Raw genomic sequence first — 10,990 nt, forward strand, 5'->3', positions numbered from 1 at the left:
GCGGAGAAATGCTGGGCTTGGACCCCGGGACAGCTAGGTATCCTGAGTTCAGCCTGGGAAGACCTGGGGGTTCTAGCATTCTTCTCCTGGAATATGGGAATTCTGAGAATTCTTTCCAGGACTCAGACGGTACTGGAGGTTTGCTCTAGAGACTGAGGCTGCTGATGCACCTGAGACCTGTGACCGAGAGCGGGCTTTCCTCTCCAGTCTGGCGATTGGGAGTCTCCCCATCACTCCTAACACCCAATTCATCGCACCTTCCCCCAGTGTCAGCCCTCAATGTGGAGCTGGGATCCATGCTTCCTGCGCTCTCGCTTCACCCTTTAGTGAGGGGGAATGAGGAGAGTCGTGCCTCAGTTTGCCTGTGCCTCAGTTTACCCTTGCACTTCGCTGTCAGGCCCCAGGGCACCCCTGCTGGGCCTGGATTCCCCACTGAGATGCTCAACACAGATTAGGGCTGATCTTGGGCTTGATAAACTCACAGCTTCTAAGGGGCTTTGAGATCCTCTTTGGGTAAGAAGTGGGACTAAGGATGGTCGTAGGGAAGAAAGCCTTTAAGAATCATGAAAATGCTGTGCTCATTTCCTCCAGGCCTCTGGCTCTTTATCATAGCCGACCAAGCACTTTTAAATCATCAGATCCCACAACAAGCCATGAGGGAAGCAGTGCAGGGAGTGTTACCCCCATAGCACAAAAGGGAACCTGAAGCCAGGAGGGGACACTGATTGCCCAAGAGCACAGAGATGGTCAGCGGCAGAGGAGCCAAGACCAGCAATCTAGATCTTGCCTCGGCCTGGTCCCCAGGACTAGAAATTGCCCCAGGGGCCAGCTGTGGGTTCAGGGGTCCCAAGAAGGGCATCGTAGCACCCCGCCAGTTAGAGTTTGCCTTCATCCACCCAACCTGACTCTGGACACATGGCTTTCTCCTGGTCCTGGTCTCCACAAGGGCAGAGACCCATTTGTCTGGGGAACCCAGTCCAGGCAGCCCTGGCATGGTGTAGACAGCACTCACCGTAACGTTGAAAATAATTACACTGCAGGGTTTGGCTTCCCTAACCTGCCTTAGCCTCCTGCGTGTCCCTAGGGGCTCAGCTGTGGCAAACCTGGGGGGTTTGAGGCAGATCACTATCCTTGCTGGGCCTCAGTTGCCCCGTCTAACCACCATTCGTTCAGGTCTAGCCCACATCCCAGAGGACCCCTTCTGGGTCAGGCACTGGGCCAGGCACAGGGATCACAATGAGCCCTGTCCTCATATTCTCTCTGCCTAAACCAGCACTAACTAGCCTTAAGGACCCTTCCTCTCCCTCGCTTGGTAAGTATCAACGGAGAAGGGTTACAGGCGAGGCTGAGACACAGAGAACAAGCGCCATGCGGGAACTTGGCCTGTTGGATAGTGTAGAAGCACTGGGTAGGGAGGAGAGAGGAAGGCAAATCGACTCTGGTTTTTGGAAGGGGCGATCAGGAGAGGGATATTAGTCAGTCTTGTCCCCCTACCAACCCTTTCAGCATCTCCTTCTTCCTGGTGGCCAGGACTGGCTACATCATTTGCAGGGCCTAGTCCAAAATGAAAATGCAGGGCCTTTTGTTCAAAAATTACTAAAATTTTCGGGCACCTGTGTGGCTCAGTCGGTTAAACATCTGCTTTCAGCTCAGGTCATATCTGAGGGGTCCTAGTATCAGGCCCCTTAGGGCTCCCTGCTCAGCGGGGAACCTGCTTCTCCCTCTCCCTCTGCCCTTCCCTCCCCGACTCATGCTCTCTCTCTCTCTCTCTCAAATAAATAAATAAATAAGATTATTAAAATTTTCAAGAAGGCAGGGTGCCTGGCTGGCTCAGTGGGTGGAGCATAAGACTCGATCTCAGGGTCATGAGTTTGAGCCCCAAGTTGGGCCTAGAGCTTACTTAAAAAAAATTTCAAGGGGCGTCTGGGTGGCTCAGTTGTTAAGCGTCTGCCTTCAGCTCAGGTCATGATCCCAGGCTCCCTGCTCCGCAGGAGGCCTGCTTCTCCCTCTCCCACTCCGCGCTGCTTGTGTTCCTTCTCTCACTGTGTCTCTCTCTGTCAAATAAATAAAATCTTTAAAAAAAATTTTTTTCAAGAAGATAACAGCAAAGCATTCAACCAAGTGTGGGGCCTTTCTGACTTCAGGGCCGGGGTGACTGGGATCTATGAAGTTGGCCCTGACAGTGGTTTATATAATTCCTTAGAAAAGCTCCCTTCAAACCACAATCCCTCCCCACAAGAGTGCCTGGCTGGCTCAGTTGGTAGAGCATGCAGGGGTCCTGACTTCAAGCCCCACACAGGGCATAGAGTTTACTTAATTAAAAAAAAAAAAAATTGAGGGGCACCTGGCTGGCTCAGTCAGTGGAACATGCAACTCTCATTCTCAGGGTTGTGCATTCGAGCCCCACATTGGGTATAGAGATTACTTAAAAATAAAATCTTTTTTAAAAAATTGAAAAAAAAAAATCCCCACAATCCCCAGGAGTCAGCTCAGAGATTGGATCCCCTGATTTGGAGGTGGGGAAGGAGGAGAGTGGGGAGAGATCAGGGTTATTTTCCCTTCACTGTTTCTAACTCCCAACATCCAGACATTCTCACCTCCCAACTCCAACCTGGACTACTTTCAGACCAGCAGCCCCAGCTTTCCCTCCTGTCCCCTGGCCTAATGGACAGACATACTTCAGAGACACCCAGAGAGGGCTAGCCTGGGAAGGGCTAGCCTGAAACCCTGCCCTCTAGATTCATGACTACTCAGCTCAGCTACCGTTTTTTGCTGGCCCTGTGGGCAGCTAAGGAAACAGACTTTCCAGCAGCCCATGTCGGCAGGGCCCAAAGTCCATCCTGGAACCAGGCTGTCACCTGACCAGGCAGGAAGCTGCAGCCCCAGGGAGAGACCAGCAGCCCCCAGACCCTCCAGCTTTGCCCCCTCTGTTTCTGGAAACCCCAGGGCCACCCTGATGTTGCACCCATACCCACCCCAGGCTCCCCCACCTCCTACTCCCAGGGAGACCTGCCTCCCATGGGTTCCAGCTTTGTCCTCTGCTGGGCCTGGTCTTCTTACAAACTCCAGACTGGGCAGCCAGGCCAAGGTGTGGCTGAGCCTCCCACATTTTACAGGGAACACCAGGAAGGAAAAGAGCCTGTAAATCACATAGCCAAGGGTAGGAGCACCTGTGACTGCCCTCAGTTCTTAGACCAACTGGGGGGCTGAAATTATAGTACAGGGAGGAGCGGTTCTGCAAAGTTGAGATATGGAGTGATTAATAGTACTCCTATTCCATGGATAAGACAGCCTAAGAAGAGGTGGAGTGACTTACCCCAGTCACATAATTACCTCTGGACAGAGGTGGAATTTAAAACTGGCTTGTGTTCACGTGTGTGTTTGTGGGTGTATGTGTTTCCTAACTGAGCACTTGCTTTATGTCAAGCCTCCCTACTCCATGCCAGGTGCTTTCAAGGGTAGACAGTGAAGACCCTGGGAAGAGAAAGTACTTCTCCTGGGACCTCCCGAATGTTCTGCTTAACTTTGATTGCACTTGCATGCATTTTTCTGGGGAAAGGTCCATAGCTTTAGCCAGATTCCCAAAGGGGTTCCTATTTCAGAACGAACTAAGAATCTACCCTTTGATCCTTTTCAGTGGGAGGATAAGATAGAAAGAGGCCCCTGGCATGATGCTTTCCTCCCCTCTCCTCCCTAACGTGGGGGTGGGGGTGGGAGGAGCCATGCAGGTCCCGTCCTCACTGTGGGCATTCCCTGGTCCCCTGCCCTGGCTGCTGGCATCCGAGGAAGCAGGTTAACGTGTCAAACAACATCCGCTGAGGTCTTCTTAGATCTTCCCAGCACCTCCTAGAATCAGGTCCTGAGCCTACTTGCGCCCATTTCCCCTGCTGGGTTGAGAGGTGAAAAAGCACCCAAGGGGCTTGTGGTGGGCGCCCAGAATGAGACGGAGCCTGGTGGGCTCCCAGCGCTGAGTTGGTGCCAGCTCCCAGGAGGTTGAGGAGGGAAGGGGAGAGAGAGTGAGACAGGAGAGGGCAGAGGAGAGTGGCGAGCAGGGGCACAAGAGAGAAAGGAGAGGTAGCTCTTGCCACTGCCCAATCTCCAGGGCGGAACAAATTCTGATTCCCTTCATTCTTTCAACAAACATCTGAGCACCAGCTCTGGGCTCCAGGCTCCCAGTTGGACTGTTATTCTGTGATCCGATTGTCACTCTCTTAGCTGTACACAGTGTAGAAAAGTGGTTTTCGACCTTTTTCTTTTAGCAGTAGAATGTTCTTTTTCCCCTCAAACAAAAGCCACCTGCCTTTTATCTGAGAGATGAAATGGATAAGAGCAATGTTTTCTGTGTATAAATTTAGTTTATAAACCAATTTATAACCTTTACTTACCACAAATCAGTGGGAACCGTGATGTCACCATGATGGACTAAAAATTTGAAACCCAAGTTATAAGTGATGGTCTGGGTTTTAACTGAGAGCCGGCCTTCCATTTGTTTCTGTGGCAGTTTGTTTTATTATTATTTTTTTAATATTTTATTTCTTTATTTGACAGAGAGATAGAGAGAGAGCACAAGTAGGCAGGGTGGCAGGCAGAGGGAGAGGGAGAAGCAGGCTCTCCACCGAGGAGGGAGCCAGACGTGGGGCTCAATCCCAGGACCCAAGGATCATGACCTGAGCCGAAAGCAGCCCCTCAACCGACTGAGCCACCCAGGCGCCCCAAGTGGCAGTTCGTTTTAATAGGTAGTTAGAAAATACTGCGCCAATAGACAAGCAAGGGCGAATGGTAAGAATTTTAACAACTCTAGAAATGTCAGGAGAAGCTTTATTCTGAGGTCTGCCCTGAAAGGAGTTATCCAGCCAGCCTTTAATGACCTGTCAAAAGTTAGCCTAACCTTGTTCTCATCTCAATCCTGCCACTAACTTGCTGGGTGTCCTTGGGTGAGACACTTGTCCTTTCTGGGCACCAGCTTCCCTATCTGAGCATCCGATTTCACCCAGGAAAGTAGTGAGTGTGTGGAGGTATTTGAGTGTGTTGGGGTGTGTGATGGGGGTGCAGTGCACATAAGCAGAAACTTCATTACTCATCCTCACCGCCTACCCCCATCCCAGCGCTGGGCCTGAAGAAGGGTCCACAAAACCACTCAACTGCCCAAGTTCGAAGGCAGAGGCGGGTTGCCATGGAGACGTGCTTTGTTTCCCTACTGTCTGGCTGCCTCTGACAAACACAAAAAGCCGGGCCAGATGGACACTGACCTAGGCCAAAAGAGCAGGGATTTCCTGACCCAAGATCCACAGGGCTCACTGCTTTCCAAGGAGAAGGGTTCAGTTCGCAGTTCTCAGCCCCAGAACAGGGGGATGACCAGCCTGACCTGCCAGCTGAAAAGGCTTCCTGCAGGGGGCTGCCAGGTGGGGCCCTCAAGGTATTTGCAGATAGTCACTCCACCAGTCCTAGGCAGCAAGCCGGGCCCTGTGCCCAAGGGCAGGGCTAGGAGGGAAACACCCACACTTGGGGCCTCAAAGAAGCTGGGAGTAGGGTCAAGATCTGTGGGCAGAGCTCCCTGCCCACGATCAGAGGGAAACAGTTGGATGTGGATTGTCAGAGAAAGCTCCCACAATCCACACAGAGGCTTATACAAACACAGGCTGACACACCCACATGCACACCCGTTCACACTGGCATACCCAGTTATATGGACACACACACTAAAACACAAACCCAGCCACCCATCGACATATCTAGATACCCATAAACACTCAGGGACACAACATACTGACATCTAAACACACACAAATATGAGAACATATTGAAACACAAACTCATACACAGATGTATCACCCGCATACACACACACACACACACACACACACGACCAACACACCCAAACACATATATAGAGACATGCCGATTCACACACACACACAGATACACAAATGCACACATTCCCAGATGCACAGACCCTCATACACAGACATCCACCAACACAAAAACAAACACAAATACTCAGGGACCCATAAACCAAAGATATATCCAGAAGGCCTGTTGCACAAATACAGATACAAAGAGATAAACAGTTACAAGTAGAAAGGCAGACCCGCAAATACCTCATGCAGATCCAGGCACCGGGAAGAAAAGGGAGCTGATACCCTGTGAGGGTCAATTCTGCACGGTTCTATCTGTAGCATCCTTTAAAAATCCTTCCGACAATCTGTGAACTTGGTAGCAGTATCAGGGCTCCTTACAAATGCGATAATGTAGAATACGGAGTCTCTACAAGGCCCAGACAGTGCGGGAGGAAATAAGATAAAATGTGAAAGTGGCTCGTCACCCACATTCCCCAGACCAGCCAAACACTCTTCATGCTGGTGGGCAGGATATGCTTCTATGCGTTTACATACAAGCATGTAAAGATACTACAAGTCTGAACATTTTCCATAGACCCAACTCAGAGAGGTTAAGAAATTGGACCAAGATCATAGAGCTAACTTAGCAGCAGAATCAGGATTTGGATTTAGCTCTGATTCACTCCAAAATGCTCTTTCTGCTGCCTCAGCCCGCAGACAACCACGCGTTCACAGACAGACAGATTCACAAAGGGGAGGCCCAGGCCCAGGGGCAGGGGGAGGGGCCGCACCTCTGGGCTGGAGAGGAAGAGAGGCCCAACAGGCTCTCTGCCTGGTTGCTCTGGGTCTCTCAGTCGGCTCCTCTGGCTACTTTCTGTTAAGGAGCAGATGTATTTCCTGGGACTGGAACCTTTGAATCATTGACCCCAGGTGAGCACCACGCAGGTGACTCAGCGATCCACACACAGCTCCAACACCCAGACTATCACAACCCACTTCTGCCAGTCTCCTGACCCCTCTCACCCCGTCAATCCCTTCACCACAGGTCCCAGGGGAACCTTTCCTAAGGCTAAATCTGAACCTTGTCCTTCCGCTGCTTAAATCCCTTCCTGCTGTCTCCAGAATGAATCCCAGCCTCTTAGACACATAGAGCCCTTCGCTCCCTGGCCCCAACCTGCCTCTCCCCATGTTTCCATTTGGCAAAGTACTTCTCCTCAGGACCAGCTCACATTCTCCTCTTGTTGAACCTTCCCCAACTCCCCGTGCAGAATCCCTCCCTGCCTCCAGTCCCCACCCCCACCCCTACTCTCACTCTGCAGAGTCTGTCCAGCAGACAGCCACCTCAAGACTTAAAATCATCACCACTGATAGACTGATTAACTCCCAGGACTTGCCCCGAAGGTGCATTATATAATGATCTCCCTTCATCATTACAGTAGCCCTAGAGGGATAAGAACTATTGTCTCCATTTTACAGATGGTTAAATGGAGGCTCAGAGAGGTTAAGTCCCTGCCTTACAGTCTGATTTTCTTGCAAGTCAGTCCTTGGGCGCCTGGGTGGCTCAGTAGGTTAAGCATCTGCCTTCAGCTCAGGTCATGATCCCAGGACCCTGCTCCGCAGGAAGCCTGCTTCTCCCTCTCCCACTCCCCCTGCTTGTTCCCTCTCTCGCTGTGTCTCTCTCTGTCAAATAAATAAAATCTTAAAAAAAAAAAAGTCAGTCCTCGATCAAGCCATATACAATCACATTAGGGCAAACATGTTCATCTCTGAATTTCGGGTGGGTGCACAGGCTTGGCACAGTGGGGAAGGGCTGGGTGAATGGTTGTTGAATGGGGTACCCATCCATTTGCTGTCCCCCGGGTGACAGAGAGGATAGAAGAGAGGAGGAGGATGGAGAGACCCTGGCAGGGCCCCTGCTAACTGGGATTCCCCAACAAGTCACCGAAGGCAAGAGTTTCCTCAGGATCTGGCAGGGGCTGTCCCTGCAGCACAGGGACATGTGCACACACCCGGCTGGGAGAGCAGGTGTCCTCTGCCTCCTCCACACATCCCTTCAGTCAGGAGCTCTGAACCAGTGTGTTATTAAATATTTACTGTTTCCCACTCTGCTCAGCTTGGTGCCAGGCCCCAGAGAAGGGAACCAGAGAGCAGGGGACAGGCAACTGTTTACAGTTAATGATCACCTACCAGGTGGCACAGAATTCTCCCAACAGCCCTGCAGCTTGGGTTCTCAGCCCGACTTTTGCAGCTGGAGAGACGAGGCTCAGAGGGGGAAGAGGCTGGTCCCAGATCACACAGCCAGCGAGCCAGGATCCAGAGTCAGGTGTGTGCACGTGTTCCCGGTGTCCTGCGCCCCACCCCCAGCAGGGAGGATGTGGGCCCAGCTCAGAGGAGACTCCAGGAGGCCATTTTTGAGGTGGGGCTGCGGCTGGAAGATAGCCTGCCTGGCAGATTTTCTACAATAACAACAGCTTGCGTCTGTGCGGCACTTTCGCTTCCATTAGCTCACTGCCCGCCCCAACGTCCCCTTGGGTGCCTATTATTGTCTCCACTTGATGGATGAGGGATGGAAGCTCAGTGAGGTCAGGTGATTTTCTCAAGGTTGCACAGCCTCTATGCATGGCAACTTTTGAACCCTAATCCTCCTGCTGGGTCTCCCTGCCTCTCCCACTTCTGCCCCCTTCCAGCGGGCCCCCGTGCTGCCCAAGGGAGCTCTCAATCACAAATGTGAGCTTCTGGCTCCAAGGGCCTGCTCTCTCATAACACACAGGGCCGCACCCTTGCCCAGAAATGATTCCTCAGCTCTTCCTGATTTGTCCAGCTTTCAAGCTCCTATTCAGCCTCCAAGTGCCAACTCAAATGCTACCTTCTCTAGGAAGGCTTCCTGGATTGGCTTTCTTCATACAAACCTCTAATAGAGCAATGATCTCATTATAGTTAATTGCTTGACTGTCTCCCTCACCAGACTGTGAGCTCCTGAAGGGCAAAGACAATGCTTTTTCAAGTCTCTTCACTGCACCTAGCTTTGCTGTCTCAGTAAGCACTTGCTGAATGAATGGAAAGACATCCCGGAGGGCTGGGCCTAGGGGAAGATGGTGGAGTATTAACAAAAATAGGAGCATGAAGAAGAGAACTTGGTGTTTGGGCAGGAACAGGAAGGGATGAGATTTTGCTTTTGGCCATTTGGAGCCTGAGGTGCCCAGTAGGTAGGAGCTGGAAGTGGGGTGGATGAAAACGAGCCAGGAAGAAAGGGTATTAACAGTAACTGAGGGGCGCCTGGCTGGCTCAGTCTGTGGAGCATGCAACTCTTGATCTCAGGGTCATGAGTTGGTATGGAGATTACTTATAAATAAAACTTTAAAAACAAACAAACAAACAACCACTAACTACTATTTGCTATGTGCCAGATCCAGTGCTGAATGCATCATAGGCATTATCCCATTTGATCCCCAAGACATAGGTAATACGAACCCGTTTGATGGAGGAGAAAGTTGAAACTCAGAGAATTAAATTAATTTATCCAAAGTTACACAGCTAGTAAATTAAGGGCAGAACCAGGAGTTGAACCCAGGTCCCTATGATGCCCAAGTCCATGCACCTCATCCATTCTCTATACAGTAGACTAGAAAGGACTGAGCTTATAAACACATACGTTTACGGGGTGGGAGTAGGAAGCCCAGATGAGAGAGGGAACTGTCTAAGAGATAGAAGGGAAACCAGCAGGGTGGTGTTTCGGGACAAGAAAAGAGGTCCCAGAAGGGCCTGATCAGCAGGGCCTACTGTCCCTGAGAGATCAAACTGGCTTGGGTGCAAGATGTGGCAACTAAGAGTCAACCTTCCAGAACGCTGCTTCTACGTGCATCGAGGAGTCAGTAAAGGGACCTGCTGAGTGGGAAGTGAGGAAACGGTGGTTGGCTGGGAAGAGGAAGAGAGAACCCAGAAAAAAGGGAGCACTCCATGGGTATGAGGACTTAGGAGGGCAGGGCAAATAGGTTGGGGCTGGCTTGGAAATACTGGGGAAGGGATGCGAGCAGGTAGGAGGAGAACGGTGAGCAGGTGAGCACTTTAGGCTGAGCCAGCCACTCAACACAAGGACACTCTCAATCTCTTCCTCCACAGCCCGGACATTATCCCTCCTCCTCCTTCCCATCCCCAACTTGCAGGCCAAGCCATCTTATCCTCAGTCCTCCTACCCTCTCCCTCCCCCACTCTGCCCCCACAGCTCCCCTGAGTTTGTTCAGGACCAGCCACCCCCACCTCCAATCTGCTGTCTCACCCTCCCTGGCCCAGCTGGTGAGGCAGGCAGGGAGGAGTTTCCAGGCAGGAAAGGGCTGAGTCACTCAGCCACACATCTGGTCTCAGATCTTGATACCCAGCTGGAAGGGGTAGGAAGGAAGAGGCTCCTCCCCCACAAGTCCTCCTGGCCAGTCCTCACATTGCCTGCTGGGAGGGGCAGGCTGGGAAAGGAGAGTCCCAGCTTTATTAACAACCAGAATTTGCTGGGCTGCTTCACCCACTCCAGCGGGGGTCCTTTGCTTCTGTGACTGCCTTTTAGGCTCAGAACAGCCCTGAAAAGTAGGGTTTGTCACGTCTATTTCACAGGTGAGAAAAGTCAAATACAAAGTGGCGTGGGCGAGGCCACACGATTTGGAGAGCTGGTCTGTTGTTGTCCCCATCCCATGCTCTGGGCACACAGAAGGCGGCGGTGTTTGGAGACAGTGGAAAAAAGCCCAGGGGCTCCAGCTCACCAGTGGGTGATCACTGCAAAAGCTAGGTTGGGGGAGGCACTTGGCTCATGCTCCTGCTAAAATGGCCCCTTCCTAGGGGCGCCTGCCTGGCTCAGTTGGAGGAGCGTGCAACTCTTGATCTTGGGGTTGTGAGTTCGAGCCCCAGGTTGGGTGTAGAGATTACTAAAAAAAAAAAAAAATACAACCTTAAAAATAAATAAAATGGCCCCTTCCCAAAGTCCCAGGGAATGGAAGACCCTCCTTTCTCCTCTGTGCCCTGCTCTGTCTGGCCAGGCTGTTGTTGGCTCAGCTCTGAGCCACCCCTACCTCATTCCTCAGAGTCTTTCATCCTCTCTTCACTCCACCATGCTGAGATGAATAGCAGGAGCCTTAGCTCCTGCCAGTCTGCACTCTGCCGGGGCATAG

This window comes from Halichoerus grypus, chromosome 5 (assembly GCF_964656455.1).
Source record: "Halichoerus grypus chromosome 5, mHalGry1.hap1.1, whole genome shotgun sequence".
NCBI lineage: Eukaryota > Metazoa > Chordata > Mammalia > Carnivora > Phocidae > Halichoerus > Halichoerus grypus.